The sequence below is a fragment of the Magnolia sinica genome, chromosome 2, assembly GCF_029962835.1.
Source record: "Magnolia sinica isolate HGM2019 chromosome 2, MsV1, whole genome shotgun sequence".
NCBI lineage: Eukaryota > Viridiplantae > Streptophyta > Magnoliopsida > Magnoliales > Magnoliaceae > Magnolia > Magnolia sinica.
In genome coordinates, this window is record NC_080574.1 from 40,017,432 (window position 1) to 40,041,902 (window position 24,471).

Genomic DNA, 24,471 nt, shown 5'->3' on the forward strand with positions numbered 1-24,471 from the left:
TCTTATACAAATGCTCCGTCAAACTAGAAGCATCATTCTGAATATTCTGGTTCATGAAGAGGGAAGGACTCCTCTACCAAATGAAAGTTTTCCACATAAGGTTTCAATCTCTGACCATTAACCTTGTACACATTGTCATTACGTGGATTCTTAATTTCAACAGCCCCATGAGTATAAATATTTTTTACAATGAAGGGACCTGTCCATCTTGATCTTAACTTTTTCGGAAAGAACTAGAGACGAGAATTGTACAATATGACCTTTTACTGAGGTTCAAAATTCTTCCTCAGGATATTTTTGTTATGAAAAGCTTTAGTCCTCTCTTTGTAGATTTTAGAATTATCATAGGAATCTCTCTTCAACTTCTCTAATTCATTCAACTCTAATTTCATTTACCTACTTGCTTGGTCCATATCAAAGTTTAATTTCTTTATTGCCCAGTAGGCTCTATGTTTCAATTCTACAGGCAAGTAGTAAGCCTTCCCATACGCCAATGTGTATGGAGACATTCCAATCGGGGTCTTATAAGCAGTCCTATAAGCCCATAAAGCGTCGGATAGTCTGAGGGACAAATCCTTCCTATCTAGCCTTATAGTTTTCTCTAAAATGTGTTTGATTTTTCAATTAGAAATCTCAGCTTGCCCACTCGTTTGTGGGTGGTATGGAGTCCTCACTTTATGCTTGATGCCATATTTCTTCATCAAAGCCTCAAATGTCCTATTGCAAAAGTGAGACCCGCCATCACTAATGGTGACCTTTGGAATTCTAAACCTAAAAAAAAATATTTTCCTTGAGGAATCGTATGACCACTTTGTTGTCATTGGTCTTACTTGGAACTGGCTCAATCCACTTTGAAACATAGTCCACACCAATCAATATATAAAGAAATCCAAAAGAAGATGGAAATGGGCCCATAAAATCAATAGCCCAATAATAAAAAATCTTCAATGGTAAAATTGGGGATAAAGGCATCATGTTGCATCGGGACACTTTTCTCAACCTTTGACATCTATCACAAGCAACACAGACAGCATGGGTGTCTTTAAACATGGTAGGCTAGTAAAAACCATACTGCAGGATTTTTGCAGTGGTTTTCTTAGCAAAAAAATGACCACCACATGCTTCCATGTGACAAAAGGAAATAACACTCTGAACTTCATCCTCTGGGACACAACGTCTAAAAATCTGATCAGTTCCAAATTTATATAAATATGGGTCATTCCAGAAGAAGTTCCTAACATTGGTTTCAAAATGCTTCTTATCTTGTGACTTCCAATGATGTGGCATTTTTTCTATTACAAGATAGTTCACTATATCTGCATACCAAGGTAATTTGGAGATTGCAAATAATTGTTCATCAGGGAAAGTGTCCTGGATATGCATCTCCTCAGTGGAATCATCTAACACCAATCTAGAAAGGTGATCGGCCACTACGTTTTCTACTCCTTTCTTATCTTTTATCTCTAAGTCAAATTTTTGGAGTAGGAGGATCCATCTCAAAAGTCTCGGCTTTGCATCATTCTTAGATAGCAAATATTTCAAAGCCGAGTGGTCCGTGAAAATGACTACTTTGGATCTCATCAAGTAAGACCTTAACTAATCCAAAGCAAAAACTACTGCAAGTAACTCTTTTTCAGTTGTTGAGTAGTTCACTTGGACCGAGTTTAGAGTTCTACTCGCATAGTGAATAACGTTGGGCCGTTTATCTTTCCTTTGGCCCAAAACAGCCCCTATGGCATAATCACTTGCATCACACATTAGTTCAAAAGGAAGTGTCCAATCTGGAGGACACATGATAGGTGCAATGGTAAGACATGATTTAATTTTATTAAAGGCACTTGCACACTCATCTGTCCACTTAAATGAAACATCCTTTTGAAGAAGATTAGTCAAGGGTCTAGTAATGGCACTAAAGTTCTTGATGAATCTTCTATAAAAACCAGCATGCCTTATAAGTGATCTAATATCTCTAACAGTTTGGGGGATATGTAGATTAACTATAATGTCGAGTTTTGAGCGATCTACCTCGATTCCATTTTTTTAGATAACATAGCCCAAAACAATTCCCTTTTGAACCATGAAATGACATTTCTTCCAATTTAAGACAAGGTGTTTCTCTTCACACCTAGACAAGACAAGAAATAAATTGTTGAGACATTCCTCAAAACTACTCTCAAATACTGAGAAGTCGTCCATGAAAATCTTAAGAAACTTCCCAACTATATTTGAAAAAATACTTAACATACATCATTGGAAAGTTGGTGGGGCGTTACACAGTCCAAATGGCATTCGTTTGAAAGCAAACGTGCCAAATGGACAAGTGAACGTGATTTTCTCTTGGTCTTCCAGGGCTATCTCTATTTGGTTATATCCAAAATATCCATCAAGAAAACTATAGAAGGAGTGACCTGCTACCCTCTCTAAAACTTGATCAATGAATGGTGGAGGGAAATGGTCCTTCTTTGTGACCTGGTTCAATTTTCTATAGTCAATGCAAACACGTTAACCAGTGGTGACATGTGTTGGTATGAGTTCATTATTAAAATTCTGCATAATAGTTATTCCGGATTTCTTTGGGACTACTTGAGTTGGACTCACCTAAACACTATTGGATATTGGGTAGATGATTCCCACATCCAATAATTTGATCACCTCATTTTTTATAACTTTCATCATGTTTGGATTGAGACACCTTTGAGGTTGTCTAATTGGTTTGGCGTCCTCATCGAGGTGGATCCGATGGGTGCATATGGAAGGGCTTATACCCTTAATGTAAGAAATGGTCCAGCCCAAGGCTCCTTTGTGGTCCCTTAGAACTTTCAACAATTTAATCTCTTGATCCTTCTCTAAAAATGAAGAGATCACCACAAGATAAGTTTTATTTTCACCTAAATATACATACTTAAGCTCATTTGGTATTGGTTTTAAATCAAGCTTTGGAACATTGGTTGGTGATGGCAGAGGTCGCGATTCCTCGATAGATAGGATTTGAGTGTGCGGTCTCCATTGGTACATACCAATGTCCTGGGTGATAGTGCTCTCATTATCATCACAAATTTCAGTAAACACTTTTTCTAAATCAGAATTTTTCAAGTCCCCAATGACTTGAATCAATTCTTTAGTCAGACTAGGTTCCAATTCCTCTTTTTCTTTCAAGCAGTCCATGAAATTTGGCTAATGGATCTCATTATTATCAATGGGCTGCTTATATAGATTGAAAATATTTAACTCTAGAGTCATGTTATCAAAAGACAAGTTCATCATTCCATTCCTGCAATTTATGATTGCATTTGAAGTTGCTAGGAATGGGCGGCCTAAAATGATGGGAACTTAAGCACTAGCATTTACACATGGTTTAGTGTCTAGTACAATAAAATCTACGGGGAAGTAGAATTTCTCCACTTGGACTAGCACTTCTTCTAAAATTCCCCTTGGTACCTTAATGGAGCGGTCAGCGAGTTGGAGTGTAATCGTGGTTGGTTTAAGCTCGCTTAACCCCATTTGTTTGTAAACTAAATAAGGTACTAAGTTAACACTTGCACGCAAATCTAGAAAAGCATGATCAATTTGAAAATTCCCAATAATACAAGGAATAGTGGGACTTCCCGGGTCTTTATATTTGGGTACAACCCTTTGTTGAATGATAACGCTCACTTTCTCAGTAAGGAAGGTCTTTTTGTACATATTTAATTTCCTCTTTACAGTGCACAAGTGCTTGAGATATTTAGCATATGATAGAATTTGTCCAATAGCATTAAGCAGAGGAATATTGGCAGTAACCTTTTGGAGCATATCCAACACCTCTTGATATTTCATGGGGACAGTTGGATTTCGAAGTCTAGATGGAAACGGAACTGGAGGCTCATATGACTTAGTCTCTTTATCCTTTTGCTGTTGCGGCTCTTGAACCATAGCCAGTTCATCATTTTCTTAAGACAGTGATTCATCCTCTGGTATTTCTACCGGTTGCATTATCTTGTTATCGACCTCTTTTCCACTTCTCAAGGTAATGATAGCTTTAGCTTGTTCATGATGTAGATCACTTAGATTTGCGTCTCCAATGAAATGTGTGTTTCTAGGGTTTGGCACAGGTTGAGAAAAAAGTGTGCCCTTTTTTCCTAACATTTAGTTGAGTCTCAATCCTAGTCACAGCTACCTTTAATTCCTAATTTGATTGGATTAGAGACTGATTCATTTGAGCTTGAGAGTTCATGAATGCGATCAATGCATCCTCCACAAATGATCGCTTTGGTGGGGGCACATATGGTGCATTGTTAGGTGCCCCAAAGAAGTTGTTTTGTGGAGGTATTTGAGGTGCATTGGGCGCAGTAATTTGTGGTCCATTCCTCCAACTAAGATTAGGATAGTTACGCCAATTTAGATTATAGGTGTTTCCCATTGGTTGCATAACTAACCTTTGGTAGTTATTTATAGCATTTGCTTGATCATGCTCATGTATGATATTTTGTATAACTGAGATTATTGGACAATCTTTTGTGTCATGGTCTATCCACCACAAATGCTACAAAAATTACCTAAAGAACTGTTTTCTTTAACCATATCAACCTTCCTAATTTTCAAGGTTTCGACCTTTCTAGCCAATGCAGCGAATTTTGCATTAAAGTCGTCTTCCTCTCTTAGGACATACATCCTGCTTTCTCTCTAGGAATGGATCTAGTTTGGTTTGATTTAGCAGAGACATCTCATGTCTGCGTATTCTCTGCTAACATATCTAGAAAATCCCAAGCCTCATTATGATCTTTGTCAAGAAAGGTTCCACCACACACCATCTCTATGAACTGATGGGTATCCATGGTGAGCCCCTTTCGGAAAGCATTAATCATGTGCCATGGTTCATAACCATGATGTGGACAAGTAATTAGAATGTCTTTAAAGCGCTCCCAAGCTTGAAAAAATAGTTCATTCCCCTTTTGGGAGAATGACATGATTTCTTGTTTTAGTGCATTTGTTTGGTGCTCGAGAAAGAACTTTTTCAAAAACTCTCTACTTAAGGCTTGCCATGAAGTGATGGTATTTGGTCTTAGACAGTTGAGCCATGCTTTGGCCTGATCCTTTAGAGAAAATGAGAATAACCTAAGCTTAAGTACATCCCTATTGCTATTATTTACTTGTAACGTTGTAATTACTTCCTCAAAGTCTTTGAGGTGCAAGTAGGGACTTTCAGAATCCAAGCCATGAAATTTAGGAATTAATTGAATCACACCTGGTTTAAAATCAATATTCCCTATATGAGCAAGGAACACTATGCAAGATAGTAAAGTTGATCTCTCAGGGTATAAATGTTCACGTAAAGTTCGTGGTTGGTTTAATACATTCATATGAACTTCATTTTCATCCTCAAGAAGCGGATTAGGTTGATTTTCTCTGTTTTGATTTATAGTTGGATCTGGCATATTTGGATTTGGATTATCAACTAGGTCTGCCATGGAATCCAAGTGATGTTAAGTGCCTCTTCTAAGTGAATGATCAAGGCCTGAAACTAGTCCGCCTTTGGAGGAGAGTCGATTGTTTTGATCCCTGCTCTAACGAGACATAAACCATCCACACCACACAACAAATACTACTAATTCAAATAGCAAGTATGATACTTAAAATAAAAATAAAAACTTAAGCAACAACCCAGGCGACAGGGCTGACCGTGAGGGTTCAATCCACAAAGCAAAATAAATCAACAACCCAGACAGCAGGGCCAACCATGAGGGTTCATTCCACAAAGCAAAAATAAATCAACAACTAGGCGGTAGGGCCAACCATGAGGGTTCAGTCCACAAAGCAAAATAAATCAACAACCCAGGTGGTAGGGCTGACCATGAGGGTTCAATCCACAAAGCAAAAACAAATCAACAACCCAAGCGGCAGGGCCGACCATGAGGGTTCAGTCCACAAAATAAAAATAAATCAACAACCCAGGTGGCAGGGCCGACTATGAGGGTTCAGTCCATGAAAATAATAATAATAAATAAATAAATAAATCAACAAAATAAAATTAATGCAGAAATTAAACTATGCTAATCTGAAAAATAGATTCAGCGGATGATCTTTGTGATCAAACAGCAACTGTAGGACAACTATAACACTTAGGTGATAAAATCCTAAGCAGGGCAACCTTATGTCATAGTTAGTGCTTGAAAGACCCAACTGAATTTACTTTTAAAAAAAAAAAGAAAAAAAAATCTATAGAAAATTTGAAAGGTTTAGAAGAGAACTTACCTTAGCTATCTTGCACAGATCTGATCTATCTCAGTCTCTCCCCGGCAACGGCACTAAAAACTTAATTGCTTGCCTCCAAGTGCAGAGGTTCATAAGTAATATCCTGTGAATACATGGTCAATCCCACAGGGAGATGAATTGCAAAAAGGAAAAAATCAAATGCAAAACAAACTAAGTAATAAAAACTAAACTGATTATTTGATTTTGGAATTTTTGAATGAATGTAATTCAACTGAATTAAAATAACACCCAAGCTTCAAAGTTCCACACATAGGTTAATGTTCCAAAATCATGATGACTGATAACACAACTAGGATCTGAGCACTATGGTCAGCCTAATCAGAAAATAAAATAGTTTAAATATTTTAATAAATGATAAAAAAGATTAGAAAATAATGGATTTGCACCATTGACATATATTCTCAAGCGTTAGTGATTTTAAGTATTCAATATCTATAGGATAATCAATATCAAAGAAATATAACAGATTGAGAACCTCTCCTATCTAGGAAATCTGATTGATCTAGGGTAAGCCTATCCATCAATGTGGATCTCATATGATGGAAATATATGGATCTCACAAGAGGATAAAAAATAAAATCTAAATAATAGATAACATGCATACACTATTCTTCTCATCATTAAAACAATCAATCATCATTGTAAGACCCGTGTCCCAGTCCGTATCGTTCTGTTAGCTTCCGCGGTCCTTCCGGTCGAATTCTGGCAACCTTCGCACCGTATCCGACGTTTGCGCGCGATCCTAAGCCAGGTCCCTCACACCGACATCGGCTCGATTCGAAACTTGTATCATAGCGACCGTGTCGTCGCCGTGGTTCCAACGCCGTGACTTGAGCACCGAATCGATACCCAGACCAGGAGATGTGGACCTGCGTTCATTCTGAAGAAACGCCGCGCATTGCGAATCTCGAGGGAATCTCTACGATATGTCCCATCAATCAATGTCAAGTACAACCATACCTCAAGTACAATAACCCATCTCTACTTTTTCAAAAGTCCACTCTCTTTCCACCTCACCACTCCTCTTTTTTCAAATTTCAACCATAACCATACCACTTTTACAAATTTTCAACCCAATCCATCACCCATCACACCTCACCCATCCATATCATCTCTCTCTCTCTCTCTCATTTCTCAAATCTCCCAAGCAACTCAAGCCTCACACGTCCAACCCCTCTCTCCCAAACCACAAGTGTGGTCCACTTCTCATCTTCCATCTGCACCCTCTCATCTCTCATCCACACCATCAATCTCCCATCAACCTCCATCAAAAGGCAAGCTAAAGAGCATTGGAGTCTAAGGGACCAAGAAGAAGGAAGATAAGGTGGGTGATCTACCGTTGTTTTCAATTTAAGGGCCACTTGTTGTGGGACCCACTTGATGTATGTGTTGTATCAATGGAGGGCCCATAGTGGCGGGGTCCCTCCTCTCCATCGCCATCTCTCTTGTCTCTCTCTCTCTTTCTCTCTTTCCATTGTGATGGTGTAGACCCCACCAAAATGTATTATATCTACTCCATCCACCAACATCAGACGGTATGACCCACCCTATTACAGGTGATGATCCACACCATCCATTATTTAGATGGACCCAATATACCATTACTTCTATATATTATATATGATATATATATGATATAATATATATATATATATGTATATACATGTAGGTGGGCCACGTGTATGTGGGACCCACCATGAAGCTATAGGCGTCCAGCGTCTCTGGACGCTGGGCTGGGGTGGCTAACACGGATTGTGTGTACTTTCAAGCTAGCAAAAAAAAAGGGGACTTTTGAGGTGGGCCATTCATGCAGGCCCCACCTTGATGTTTTTATACAATCCAAGCTGACCATCCTCTTCCTCAGGTCATTTTAGGCGTTGAATCGAAAAATGAGGTTGACCTGGTTTCTTAGCGGGCCATGGTATAGGAAACAGTATTCCTACCATTGATATACTCCCTGATGCTCCTGTACATCAAAAACCACCCAATATTGGACTCAATGGGATTGTATCGAGCCACAGGGACCATTGGCTGGGTTGGATTCGTCCGAGGTGGGCCCCACCTACCAAAAACCATGGATTTTCATTTTTCAAAATAAATAAATAAATAAAAACAAGGCAGCAGCGCTGCAGCTGTCAGTATGCAGCAGGCGCTACCTGCGGCTAACGAGTGGGCGGACGGGCTGGGGCTCACGGCCCCAGCTGTGGGCCCCACGTGATGCGTTTCGAACATCAAAACCATGCATTTAGTGGGTCCCCACGGATCAGCCGTCCACCCCAAAAATCAACCGTAAACGGAACTCAGGCGGGCCATACCATCTAAAATCATGAGAAGACATGCCTAAAACACATAAAATCATTTGGTGGGGCCTACCTGAGTTTTGGATATGACTAAAACTTGGTCTGGACCCTTAACTAGGTGGGACACGCACAATGGGTGGACTGGATTTGTGAACCACATCACGGTGGGCCCTAGTCCACGTGATCTCATGAATAGATTGGATGACAATAAACATTATCGTCGCCCATGGTCCACGTGAACAGTTTGGATGGCAAATAAATATTACAGTGGGCCCCAGTCCAGTGGGCCCTCCTCTGGTCCACGTGACCTTATGAATAGATTGGATTGCAAATGAATATTACAGTGGGCCCTACCTTGGTCCACGTGGTTTTATGAACAGTTGGGTGAAAAATAAACATTATGTTGGGCCCTAAGTTGGGTGGAAAATAAACATTTTATTGGGCCCTAGGCCGGGTGGAGAATAAACATTATGGTAAGTCCTACTTTGAACCCACCTATGTATGTATTGTAATCCACACCCTCCATTAGTGTGGGCTCCATCATGATGCATGTGTTTCATCCAACTGTCCAACCGTTTTGGAGATAATTTAAGGCCCATTGTTGAGGCCCATCTTGATGTATTGGTGGTCCTTGTTGAGGCCCACCTTGATTTGTATTAGGCCCATATTATGAGGCCCATTTGATGTACTGGAGGTCCATGGGTCAAGGCCCAATAGGACATACATAAGGCCCAATATAGTGTAATTCCACTATGATATATATTGATTTTATAGTGGGCTATACCTTGGGAGCAATGATGGTTTGATGTCCACATTGTAAGGATGATGTTGGTTAAATGTCTGCATTGTCACTCTCTCCCTAGGGCCTATTAATAGGCCCATACCTGTAGCATATAGTCCGTCTAAGCCCATATTCGTTTTGATCAGAACCCATCACCACATAACATACTTAGTATAGATTCATGATTCATGATTATACGTATCATATGTATGCCTGATATGAGAAGTGATTGATCATAGCATATGCCTTCGGGCAGATCATTTATGGGCTCCCGGATAGGCGGAGTCGCCCCACATGAGCGCTTGGTACGCGCAGGATTGTTGCATGTTTGGTAGGGTGATTCATGCACTTGCATTTGTGTGATCATGATTATTATATGCCCTAACAACATCAGGGCCATAACCTCCACAGACTCATCGTGGGTGGCTGGGTTGGATACTGAAAATGTTTGGTTCTAGCATACGGGCGCCATAGATGTCCCTGGGTGAAAATTCCTAAACCCGATGGTACCAGAGGATGACTCCAACGTCGAGACCGAGTGGATATATGAGCGCACGAGGGCCGAATACCAGGAGGCCGCGTCTCCCACTGTGTTGTGGTCGGTTGAAAATGGGTGTGGCCTTACTCGCCCGAGGGTAGGGGGCAATACTAGGCTGAGTTTGACCAGCTCGCGAATGGGTCCGCTATCGACGTGCCGGATAGGTATTAGCAGACTATTGGCCAGGCGGATATTGAGGTTTCTTACGCTCACTTGGACTGTGCGGCTAGAAGAGTGACAGTGTCATTTGGAGTGTATTGAACCCCGGTGATTATCCAGAATGAGAACTGTACTGATACATGTTGAGGATTGGCATGCTTGAGTTGCATCTCCCATCGCATGGCTGTGTTATGGCCGATGACATTTATATCTTGCACAGCATAGCCTTGGTACGGCTGATCACATTCATGTACTCATCACCATGACTCCACATTACTCTGATCTTGCATTCTGAGCACGCTTATATTGCGCACACACTTACACCACCCTCTAAGCTTCTATAAGCTTATGCACGATTGATGCGTGCAGGTGACGTCAGGTAGGCGCCAAAGTAGCAGAGCGTGGAGTAGAGTTGAGCAGTGAGGACTCCAGTGTTTTGCATTATCTTGTATTTTTTCCTTTCAGACGCACTGTACTCAAAAGTTTTTTATCATAATGAATTCTGTGGTGGTGTTCTTGTGGTTATTGTTCGTGGGTTATGGCTTTGGTTATGCTCATTACGATTGAATTGATGATTTGAAACCCTCCTTGTAGCATCCCAGGATTGGAACCTGGTGTATAAGTGCCGGGAGCCGAGAATGGGGTACTACGGAGGTTGTCGGCGCCAGATTCAGCAATCGGGAATTTTGTGAGCCCGGTTTCCAAGTTTGAGGCGTAACAATCATAATCTTAAAGAATTGTTAAACCCATGTGCTTCCCTTCTAGCTTGGGCTAGAAGGAACTTAGAAAAACATAATTAAATTTCAGAAATAAAAAACAATAAGAAAGCAAAAAATGCAAATAGAAAAGATCTAAAAAAAAACAACTTATAAAGCTTTAATAAAACTAAAAACTCTTTAAAAACCCTAAATTTTGCTTTGGGATGCCTTGAATGATGCTTAGGAATGCCCTATGAAGCCTTATTTATAAGTAGGAAACTCCAATTTTCGTACAAAGTTGAAAAACCCTAGAAACCACCTTAAATATACATATTTTTCCAAAATAGGCTTCTCACAGCACAGTTTGTTTAAAATAGTTTCCTGTTGCGCAGTTTTTCAAAATAGACCTCAGAACTTCATAATACACTTTTCAGGACGATTTCAGGATTCTTCACTTCAAATCTTCGATTCTTTTCATTCCTCACTTGGTTTTCTTGGATCTTTGGCATGTGAATTATTCAATCTTGGTCTCATAAGATCCATCCCTTGCCTTGGTGATTTTTTAGCATCAAATTCATGCTTTTAATACCCTATTTCAATCCAAGCACTTAAATTCACCTTGCAAAACATACATGAGTAAAATAGAATATTAAGTAGATTTATGTTCATAAAACCAAGATATAAATGAGAGAAATTATGCAATATTTGAGTCTCAACAATAAAGTAAAACAAGCAAAGTACACGCATTCATACAAATAAAGCCAAACAAGAACAATCCAATTTTTACGTGAAAAAACTCTTACGGGAAAAAAAATCAAGCCACAATGTAATGAGTAATGCACTATGAAAACATAATTATAAGAGATAGATGATTTTACTAATTCGAATAAGCCTCAAATCTCCTTCAAGCCTTAATTATGCCCTTGAACCCTTAGGAACGTTTCAGAAAGCTCTAATACACCTTAATCCTCTCCTAACCCCGATTACACCCGATATATATGCTATCACAACCGGAATAGGAAATAAATCGCGCACTTACGCAATTCTGCACACGCTCAATGGGACCTTCGATGGCCTCGATAGGCATTAAACCCAGTCAATGACTTCGAAGATCCTTTGATGCCATCGAGTGACAATTCTAAAACAATCTAGTAGCCAACATAAATTTTCTAAATTTTCTCGATGGGATCGAGCATCTATCAATGGCATCAACATCCATCGAGTGGTTTATCGATGACATCGACAGACCCTGTTACTGATAGATTTAAGACATCAATAACATTCTCCATCGTGTCTTCAATCTTCATTGTTCATGGCTCCTTAGCCTTCATCATCTCTAATTTGCCTTCCATCATAGAATCGTTGTCGCTTCTCATGCATACTCCGTTCTCATTACAGCTTCATCAAGCCCAGAAAAATAGCACATAATTTTAACTTCTCTATGGGAATCGCCTTGGTAAGCATGTCAATTAAGCACCTGTCGAATAAAATGATGACACACATCAATATGTTTAGTGCGTGAGTGATAAACATAATTCTTAGCTAAATTGACTGCGCTTTCACTGTCACAATTAATTAGTACGGCCTCTTGCTGAAACCCCAACTGATTTATCATTCCTCTTAACCAAACACATTCCTTAAACGCTTCTGTTACTGTCATATTCTCACCTTTGGTTGTGGAAAGAACAACCACATATTGAAGCTTTGACATCCAATTGATCGCTACACCCCTTAGCACAAACAAGTAATCGGAAGTCTATTTTTATTATCCACACTACTTGCATAATCTAAATTCACATAGCCTGCTAACTTGTCCCTTAATTTTTCAAATGCCAAGACGTAGTCCTACACAGTGTTCGAGTTGCCGGTATCGCTACAAGTTTCGCTGGCTGGAGATAAAGATATAATATCGTTATCGCCGATGATATCGCCGATAACCGAAAATGCAGGGAAAACATTGTAAAACGAAATAATTTTTCAATGAAACTTCAGTAGAGGGTTAAATACACAAATTTACATGTTTAGGAATAAAAAAATTGTAAAAAGAATGCATACATAATAAGTTTCTATTTAATTAGGGCCTAAAAGCATGTGCTATCATAAGAAACAGTCCAATAGTAGCATAACAATCACTCAAATCTCATAAAACCAATTAGCAAGTATAATGCATTCATACATTTTACAACCATTCATAAATAAGCATATAAATTAAACAAAATACATATGCACAATGATCCAACCATTCATCCCATCCATCCAACCATCCAACCACCCAACCATCCATCCCATCCATCCAACCATTCAACCATCCCATCCATCCATCCCGTCTAACCATCCATCCATCCCATCAAATCATCCAATCATCCAAACATTTATCCATCCATCCCATCTATCCAATAATCCAACCATCCAACCATCCCATCCATCCATGCCATCAAATCATCCAAAAATCCACACATCTATTTCATCTATCCATCCAACCAATCATCCAAACATCCATCACATCAAATCATCCCATCCAATCATCCATCCATCCAACCATCCCATCTATCCGTCTAACCATCCATCCATCCTATCAAATCATCCAATCATCCAAACATTTATCTATCCATCCCATCTATCTAATAATCCAACCATCCAACCATCCCATCCATCCATCCCATCTATCTAATAATCCAACCATCCAATCATCCCATCCATCTATGCCATCAAATCATCTAAACATCCACACATCCATCCCATCTATCCATCCAAACATCTATCAATCCCATCCATCCATCCATCCATCGCATCAAATCATCCAACCATCCAACCACCCAACCATTCCATCTATCCATCTAACGATCCATCCATCCCATCAAATCATCCAATCATCCAAACATATATCCATTCATCTCATCTATCTAATAATCCAACCATCCAACCATCCCATCCATCTATGTCATGAAATCATCCAAACATCCACACATCCATCCCATCTATCTATCCATCCAACCATCCCATCCAATCATCTAAACATCCATCAATCCCATCCATCCATCCATCCATCCAATCATTCAACCATCCAACCATCCCATCTATCCATCTAACGATCCATCCATTCCATCAAATCATCCAATCATCCAAACATTTATCCATCCATCCATCCCTATCTATCCCATCCATCCAATAATTCAACCATCCAACCATCCCATCCATCCATAACATCAAATCATCTATACATCCACACATCCATCCCATCTATCCATCCAAACATCCAAACATCCATCCATCCATCCCATCCAATGCATCAAATCATCCCATCCAATCATCCATCCATCCAATCATCCAAATATCCATCCCATCTATCCATCTAAACATTCATCCAACCGACCTATCCATCCATCCATCCATCCCATCCATCGCATCAAATCATCCCATCCAACCATCCAATCATTCAAACATCCATCCCATCTATCCATCTAAACATCCATCCAACCAACCCATCCATCCCATCCAATCATCCAAACATCCATCCATCCATCCATCCAACCATCCCATCCCATCCATGCATCCAACCATCTAACCATCAGGAGTGGATGATGTGTGGACTCGGCCTCACTTAAGAGGGTGGCCCCCACCTTGAATTATGTATTCTATATCCATCTATTTTACAAGATCCTTTTAGGGCATGAACCTAAAAATGAAGTGGATCCAATTCTCAAGTGGACCTTATCATAGGAAATGATGGTGATTGACCATAAATGGGCCACAAAAGTTTTGGATCAAGTTGATATTTCCTTTTTCCCTTTATCCATGTTCACGTGACCATAGCATCTGGTTAGATGACAAATAAACATTATGGAAAGATTAAGGTGGGCCCTAGGAAGTTTTTAATGGTATGACATTCAATCACCGTTGTTGTATGGTCCACAAGATTTGGATCTTTATTTTTAGGCTCATGCCATAAAATGTTTTGGCAAAATGGATGGACAACGTGGATATAGAATAGGTAGATCATGGTGGGCCCCATAATAAGGGCTTCACCTGCCATAAATATCACACTCTATTGAAATTTTTAGTTTTTTTTAAAACTGCATTTTTTTTTTCTTAAAGTGGTGGTGAACCACTTTTATTACATGATACGAAACTTACACTCTAAAAGTAACTTAAAAGTTACTTAAACTATTAGTTTTATTTCCATTTAAAATAGTGGTGACATATGCTTTTAAATGGTAGAAAAGCATACTTTAGAAAAAGTTAAAAAGGTAAAGTTAAAAGCAAATAGCTTCGACCTCTCTTTCAAAACCCTAAAACTCACACCCATTCCCTCCGCAGCAGCCACTGCAACGCGGGCAGTTCCGATAGATTCTCCTTCCACAAGTTTAGCTCTATTCAATTACCTGCTCTATCTAATCCAATATCTCTCGCTTCTTTTTTTTTTTTGAATTTAAGGCTATTATACGGAGATATAATTATCGAATTGTCAATATTTTCGTTGTCATCAACGTTATCGATGATATATCGCCAATATATCGCCGATATTTGGAAGAGAAACGAGTTTTTGGGTTTTCTGTATCGCAAGTCCAGTGATACCGAAATTATTGGCGATAATATCGATTTTTCGCCGATAATACAAACATTGGTCCTACGTACCTCGAATATATCGAAGTAGCTATTTCATTGCCTCCTAATGTAGCTTACCAAGGTTAAACATATATCTTTTAAGAAAATCCACCGTATGTGAAATATCTGATCTTGTATAGGATATGACATACATCAAGCTGCCAACCTCACTTGAATAAAATACACGAGACATATTCTCCTTTTCTTCATTTGTTTCAGGACATTATTCAAAAGAAAGCCTAAAATGAGCCACGTGGGGAACACTAACAGGCTTTGCCTTATCCATCTCATATTTCACCAATACCTTCTCAAAGTATTCCGCCTGAGATAACCATGGCTTGCTCCTTTTCTTATTTATGTGTATGTCAATACCGGGAACTCTCTTTACAGACCTTGGATCTTTCATCTCGAATATCCTTGATAACTGAGTCTTCATCATGTCAATATCAAACATGCTATGACTGGCGATAAGCATGTCATCAATATACAATACCAAGATAATGAACTTCCCATCACTTAGAGTCTTGTAATAGACACAATAATCATATTCACTTCTGGTAAACCTTTAACTCATCATGAAAGAATCAAATTTCTTATACCACTACCTAGGCGATTATTTCGGGCCATACAATGACCTCTTTAACCTGCAAACTTTATTCTGTCATTTGTATTTCGAAACCTTCTGGCTGCTTCACGTAAATATGTTCTTTAAATTTCTTATGCGGGAAAGTTGTCTTTACATCCATTCGTTCCAACTCAAAATTGTATTGGGAAACCAATGTCAATACGAATCTAATATATACTTGCTTCACCACATGAGCGAATATGTTAGTGAAGTTAACAACTTCTCTCTGAGCATATCCCTCTGCTACCAGCATTGCCTTGTACCAATCATGTTTCTTCTTAAAGATCCACTTGCACTTGATCGCTTTACAGATGATGGGAAGCTCCACCAGCTCCCACGTCTCATTCTTGTACAAAAAGTCCATCTCCTCATACATTATTACTTTCTACTTTTCGGTATCTACATCATCAAGAGCTTTATGAAAAATAGACGAATCCCCCTCATCCGTAATGAGGGGAATTCAACATTTGAGTCATTCATGTATCTCGTCAGTAACCTACGATCCCTTGGCAAATTTCTTCTCATAGGTGACTACTCCACCTACTCCTGTACCTCTACATATGTCTCAGTATCAGCCTTTGTCTTATCTCTATCTATCTAAACATCCACAACTGACCTTTTGTCTTCCTTGTGTTTATCCTTACGGAACAAGGATCATTTATCGAATCTAACGTCACGACTAATAATGATTTTTCATGTGACCTAGTCATATAGCCTGTAACCCTTCACATCACCATCATAGTCGACAAGAATGTACTTTTTAGCCCTTGGTCCAATTTTTCTTTCTTACTTAGTTTATCTCTCTTAACTAATGGTACATGAAAATAAGCATCGCAACCAAATACTCATAGCCCTGAGTAGTCTATCGACTGACCACTTCACACTTATTCTAAAAGTTTACATTTAATGACCATAAAAGGGGATTGATTTACCAAGTAACAAATCGTGTTAACAGCCTCAATCTAGAGAATGGATTCTTCATTCTCTATACTTCTCCGACTATAAAACATGAGTTGATTGTTGTAACGCCCTGGAAATCGGGGGTCGTGCATACACTCGACTCCCGAGTTCCCGAGTATCACTTATAACCGATTTTCATTAATATATGTTTAATCAGGTTTAAATGCGCAGCCTGGAATTTCTTAGAACATGAAACACAACCACACAAGTCTATTGAAATGAAGAGATCTAGCATATATACAGGTCTAAAAAATATAAATGGGTCGCACAAGGCGTTATCCAACAAAAACTACAAAAAGAATGATATGTCCAAAAAGAATAAAGCTGAGCCTATTGCTCAGCGATCCAAATCCTGCATATCAAGCCAGTGGAGAGCCGCCCATCAGCTGGAAGTAAGATAGCTCATCATACTCGTCAAGACTCGCGCCGTCAGGCTCCTCGTACTCTACGCCACCTGCATCTACGGGAGAGTCTGGTTGGTATTTTAACATACCGTCCCAGAGTGGGAGTGAGTGATCAACTAAGTGGGTGCTATTAGTCTTAAATTACAACAGGCATCAATTAAATTATGGATTTAATGAAAGGCAATACATTCATAAGCACCTAACAAATCTTATTAATGTGTGTGTATGATGGATGATATGATGCATGCCCTCGCCACAACACTCCCTCGAGCGACTCCATCTAATGATTGCGTATGACCAACACTCCCTCAGAGCGACCTCGACTGCCAAGTCACCAACTTAGCTAGTACGATGCGATGATAATGTTAGCCAAGTTCTTAATTAATTTCATTCATCCAACAGGTTGGGAAAACTGATACACCCCACGTATCAATGCCCTAAATTGGTTACGAGGCCAAGGCCCCCAACGTGTGAGGCCAAGACCCCGCGATCTTTGATCCTGTCGGGTTCCCCATCCCCGACTTCAAGCACATGAGGAGTGCTGAGAAAAAGTATCGCTCGCGGTCACTACGGGGAAGCTCGTCTCCCCAGCATAGGCCGACAGCTCAGCTACAGTGTCCCATTCCACCATGTCCGGCTCACAAGTCAGTAGATCAGCTTCAATTGGTTATCAATGGACTACAACGATTGTAGGTTGTTCCAGGTTCCATACATATGTGAGCAGACAGGGTTAATAAACAAGGTTGGTCAGTAAGTAGACTAGACTACACAAATTCAAGCGAGCACGTGACAGACGACATCAAGTACGAGCGACCCATGTAGTCGAACTACTGTCGCCCATGCGCCCCCGCCCAAATCCACGGGTTTAGTCTCAGGATAGTCCTACCAACAGGACCACCTTCACTCTCCTCATATTCCTGACCAACCCAAGGGTTTGATAGTAATCCATAGTATGTCAACTATCAAGGTTATCAACTAGCATAAACAATATCATGTGTTCATATTTTTTCAACATACAATTTGGATTTCCTAACAAGCAAGCTAACAATATCAGGAAACAAAAGTGCATGTGTTTATGTGAGGTAGTGAGGAAGCTAAGAACTTCATATATTTCCCTAATACAAAAAATTACATAAGGGTTAGCACATTAAACATATTATGAGAAAACATCATGTAAGAATCGAGCAAGGAATATATAACCAATCATCAATTCACACCCAATCATGTTTAGAACATCAAACATTCCATAATCATTCCACATTGATTTGGGGAGGGTCTACGGTATAAGGTCTTTTCTAGGTTTCTCTAGATTACACAAATACATCACCCAACAAGCAAAATCATTAGATTCAAAATAAAATTGGTGCTAGGCCACCTAAGAATAATAGTCCAAACCTATGGATTGTTGAAGTCTCGAAAAACGACCTAGAAACGCCAAACCCGGTGCCGATCGGCTGGAATCCTAAGACATTGCACTTGCATGTTAGAATCTCATGCAAAACCTCCCTCAATATGAGGGGTTTCCAAAAAGATGAGAGATTTACCTACCTAATCGGCGGAGAGGGGTTCTCCCGGTTGTGGATGATGGATTTTCTTGAGGGAGAGGTAGGGTTTTGCAAGGTAGGACTCCCTTGGGCCCCACTTTGATCTATGGCCCACCTTCACTCTCCTTCATTCTCCCTTTCTCTCTTCTTCCTTTCTTCTTTCTCCCTTTTCTCTTTCTCTCTTTCCTTCCCTAGGGTAAATTCGTATGGGGAGAGGGGTGCCCCAAATGAGGCCCTTTTATAATGCCAAATTTGGTGTCAATGGCCCCAAGTGTTAGGTTTTTACTATACTAACCCTATGGGAGGATTTTTCTAGCCTCTAAGGCCCACTATGAGGTGTACAAGTCAATATACATTGTAGGATAGTTAGCCCTAATGATGATCTATGTATGGATATGATCGGCCCGCTATTTGGATGCGCCGATCGACAGATATGATAAGAAGTCTGTTTAACGGTCGCCGATGGTCGATCGGGGCGGCGGCTATACGGATATGAGCAAGGAAATATCATCACTTCACGTTTGAAGTTTGGTCGTAAACTGACGGTTCGAAATTCTCAACTTTACATAAGAGTGGATGACCCAATTCACTTAAGTTCCAGCTCCTTTCTTTGGGGTATTTGCGCTTCTCATGCACTCATCCTTTGGCTCAAGTTGAGTGGTTCTGGGCAGTACCTAGGTCTTACTCCCGCGATGGACGTCAAGCCCAGTAAGACGGATATTATTCTATAATTTTGGAACTAGTGGCCCACCAACGAGCGGTCTAGAGCTTGTTTGGAGAATCGAGGCATTTCTGAAATGAATTTAGTAGTGAGATTTCTCATGAGCAATGATTAGGGTTTGGATTAACTATGTTCATAGTGTGGCCCATTTATAACTAGTGAAAGTAGAGATTTGGTCATGATTACTCTGAACCGTCGGTTTGAGGCTAAAGGAGTAATGAGACTGATTTGGTCTATTAGTCAAGATCCAGGCGGATTCGTTGGTTTCCTATGGTTGATTAATTGAACTTATGCAGTTCTTACTAGTACCAGTCGTGTACAACTAACATTGAGTGCTAATGGTCAGTAAGTAATATTATAAGCTAATTACAGAAAAAAATTTCAAGGATTTTTGAAAATTCAAAATAGTGAAAAATCCAGGATGTTACAATATTAAGGGTAAACATACCAGAATTATAAATAAATGTGCATCAAGGAGTGTAGGACTCTTAGAAGTGATACATACGGACATTTATGGGCTATTTCCTACAGCATCCTTAAGTGAACACAAATGCTTTATCATCTTTATAATTGACTACTCTTGTTTTGGGTACCTTTATCTCATTAGTGAAAAATTAAATGCCATGGATGCTTTTAAAATCTATAATGTTGAAGTTGAAAATCAACTCGATAAGAAGATTAAGGTCGTCAGGTATGACTGTAGTAGTGAATACTATGATAGATACGATAAATCAGGAGCAACACAAGACCCTTCGCTAGATACCTACAAGATTATGACATTATCACCCAGTACAACATGCTTGGGACACTAGAGCATAATAGTGTGGCTAAAAGATGCAATCGCACCCTTATGGATATGGTGCGTAGCATGATAAGCAATTAGACATTGCCAAAATCTTTATGTGGTGATGCGATCAAAACTATATTTTATATCCTTAACAGGGTCCCCAAAAAGGTTGTAAGTAAAACCTCTTTTAAGTTGTGGAATAAGAGAAAGTCAAGTGTCTGATATCTATATGTTTGGGGATGTCCTGCTAAGGCCAAAGTTTATAACTTACATGAAAGAAAACTCGATCACAGAACCATAAGTTATTTCTATATAAGATACTCGAAAATGTTAAAAGGTTATCGATTCTACTATCCTTCCCACTCAATTAGGATAATTGAGACTGGGAATGCTAGATTCATTGAGAACATTGAAAATAGTAAGAGCATGAACATTAAGGATTTTGTATTCGAGAAAGAAAGGATTATGACTCTCACTGCAGTCATTCTGAATCTCTTTGGTATAAATCCTGTAGTTGAGCTTATAGTCACTACGAATCACCATGACAAACCTCTTATACAACCCATTGATTAAGGAAATTAAAATCACACTCAAGAGGGTGAGCCATCGAGAAGATCTGAAAGAGAGAGGAAGTCTGTGAATCGAGACGATTACATCGTATATCTGCAAGAGCGCGACTTTAACATAGGGGTAGAAAAAAATCTTGAATCTTTTACCCAAGTTAAATAGAATGCTCACCCTTCTCTTTAGATTAATGTCATGAATGATGAGTTAAAATATATGAAGGACAACAAAGTACGGGATATTGTTAAGTTATCCTAAGGAATAAAGTCGATTGATTGTAAATAGGTGTTGAAAACTGAACAGGACTTTAAGGATAATGTTGAAAGATATAAAGCCAGATTTGCTGTCAATGATTTTAACCAACGTGAATACATTAATTTTAAGGAGACTATATCACCAATATTCAAGAAATACTCATTCAGTATCATAATGGTTCTTGTGGCTCATATAGATTTAAAACTACATCATATGCATGTAAAGAGTGTATTTCTCAATAAAGATTTAAATAAGAATGTATATATGTTGCAACCTGAGGATTTTGGGTTTTATAGCCAATGGCTCAGAATATATGGTTTGTAAACTAAAGAAATCCATTTATGGGTTGAAACAAGCATCATAACAGTGGTACGTGAAGTTTCATGAAGTAATTTCCTCATATGGTTTTGTAGAAAATACTGCAAATGAATGTATCTACATTAAAATCAATGAAAGTAAGTTCGTAATATTAGTTTTGTATGTTAATGACATTTTATTAGTTATCAGTGACATTAAAATGTTAAGTGATGCCAAGAAATTCCTAGGCAGATGCGGGCCATGCCCATGCCCACCAACTTAGTTGAAGCCTGGCCAAACGACGGATGCAGGTTGACGATATTCTGACTCAAGCAAGTGGACGAATATCTCCCTTAATGCATTCAGACATTTTATGCATTTACAAGACTTTGATGGTTATTCTGTGCACCTTATGTTTATTGTACTATTTTAATTTTAACAAGAACAAATCATGCTGAGAATTCTCACTAACCCTGGTTAGCTTACACTTTATTGATGAAAAACCCTACAGATGTAACTAAGGCCAAACCGTTGGCACAAGAGCCTGAAATTGTAACTGAGTTACGGAGTGACTTACACGACACGTGGCCTTATTTGACTGAAGAGGAACTCGTTGCATTGAATTGATTACTAATTTCTCTATTTCATTACTTAGGATTTATATTTATTTATTTTAGATTAATTTCTATTTAGTTATCGTATTTATGAAATGTATTGTGGTAGACATGAATTTACTGCTCATTGAATTGATGATTGATAGTTACATTAGAATGGTAACCTCAGATGGGTGGGTCTTTAAATAGTTATAAGTTTGAAATGACGGACCTTAGTGACGCTTCTTATCTCAGTGGTATTGAGATACGCCATGATAGATTATGCAAACTGCTTAGCCTATCACGGATGACTTATATTGATAGGGTACTTGAAAGGTATGGCATGCAAAACTATGTTCCTGGACAATCACCCATTATAAAGGGTGATAAATTTGGCCAGTTCCAGCGTCTTAAGAATGATTTGGAAAATAATTGAATGAAGGAATTTTCATATGCATCAGTAGTAGGGAGCATCATGTATGCTTAAGTCTACACGCGATTGGATATTGCATTTTTAGTTGGAATATTGGGCAAGTATTTATCTAATCTAAGAATACAATATTGGATAGATACAAAAAAGGTGTTGCACCACCTATAAAGAACAAAGGACTTCATACTCACAAACTGTCACGCCTCCAGAATTTGGGTACCCAAGTAGGGCTACTCAATACCCAAATTCCAAGCACGTGAGCTAAAATTTATATATCATCATTAATGTTCAAGTAAATACTTAATCCCACAAGGTTATGTACATACAAAATAAATGAGGACAACTACTTATTCAAACTTAATTAAACAATACTGTACTATACCATTTACAATTTAAGCAACTAATTAAATTAAATAACTTAACTTATTACATTAACATTTAAAATTTCTAACTAAGCCTAATAACAATGTAATTAATAATAAAGGCCCGTCTGCTCGAAGTATTTCAACTCAGCACCTATATGGTTTAAATTAACGTGAGTACAACGACTCAGTAGGATCGTCTCATACATAAAGCTGAAGTTCTAAATTCATATGTCTTTAAATAAAGTAACATATTTGAGACAAACATAACAACATAACTTATGGTAATATCGAATAAAGAGAATGTAAAAATGATATGAATGTGATACTATTCATGAATCCTCATAAATAACCAAATAAACATGCATCATTAATTACAACACTGTACTCAGTATATGGTCACGATGCATTAATGACCACGTACAGGTATCTCATGGTGAGGGACCCATTTATACATTAGTTGGTCAGCCTACTGCTTCAGTTGTACTTTTGACGTATGTCCGCGAACACGATTGTACTCATACGCCGTACACAAAGGAGACTCTAAAAAATCCAACGGGTTGTAAGGTTTTTCACCAAGGGATACGATTGCCCTACTTGTTAACTTTAGGGTCTTTCATTGCCCTACTTACTAATACAACTATACTTTCTTTCTTTTATTCTATTTTTTTATTCAATAATCAATAGATAAGCATGAATGATATGAACGATTCTAAAATCAGCAATAAAATAATTTAATAGATCAAATTTCTACATTATAATATAGGTTCTATATAAGGTGCATAAATTCAATGCTGATAAAAATTTAGTTCTTAAAATTTACTGAATATCAAGCTATTTTCTGTAATAGTGCTAGAATTTTACTTAGATACCCCTTAAGAATGTTGAAATATTGTTTATATCTCAAAAATTGATTTTTAAAAAATTTAATTATGTGTAGATATAAATTGAGTATTTTATTCTAAATTCAAATTTTCATAATTTATAGAAAAGATTTATCTGGACCTTATGTTTAGATTTTATTTTTTAATTTGAGTTTTTAATTAGTACAATTAAAAGTTCAATTTAATATCGGGTTAAAATTTTGATTTAAATAATTTAAATAATAATCTAAAACTGATCATATTAATTCCAAAGTATTTAAAATTTAGACTTATAATGATTTAATTTAATCTTGACAAGAAGAATTCTAAAACTTCTAAATTAGAATACATCTTAGTAAAGTTATTCTTTCTTCTTTTTTTTTTTTTTACTGAAATTTAGAAATAAAATAAGTTAATATTTATTATGAATAAACTGATTTAAATAAATTAGTCTAACTTAGATTCAAGGTTTACATTTTGAAATTTTAATTTAATTCACTTAACACCTAATTTAAAAATAAAAATCATATTATAATCTAACTGTACAAGTTAAGTAGATAATTTAATTCACTTAACACCTAATTTAGAAATAAAAATCATATTATAATTTAATTGTACAAGTTAATGCTAAAATTCAAAAAATGAATATTAGGGTGTAAATAAATTTGACAATAATAATAAAAAGTCGTTAATTCAAATATATATATATATATATATATATATATATATATAT

The 24,471-nt window shown here is 38.0% G+C and overlaps 1 non-coding gene across 1 annotated transcript; it reads left to right on the top strand.

Annotated features, from left to right (window-relative positions):
- Positions 1-4,857: 4,857 nt before the first annotated feature.
- On the top strand, positions 4,858-4,964 carry LOC131238339 (small nucleolar RNA R71). Its single transcript, XR_009167740.1, has one exon. It is a non-coding gene; the product is annotated as a small nucleolar RNA R71 (small nucleolar RNA).
- Positions 4,965-24,471: the final 19,507 nt, after the last annotated feature.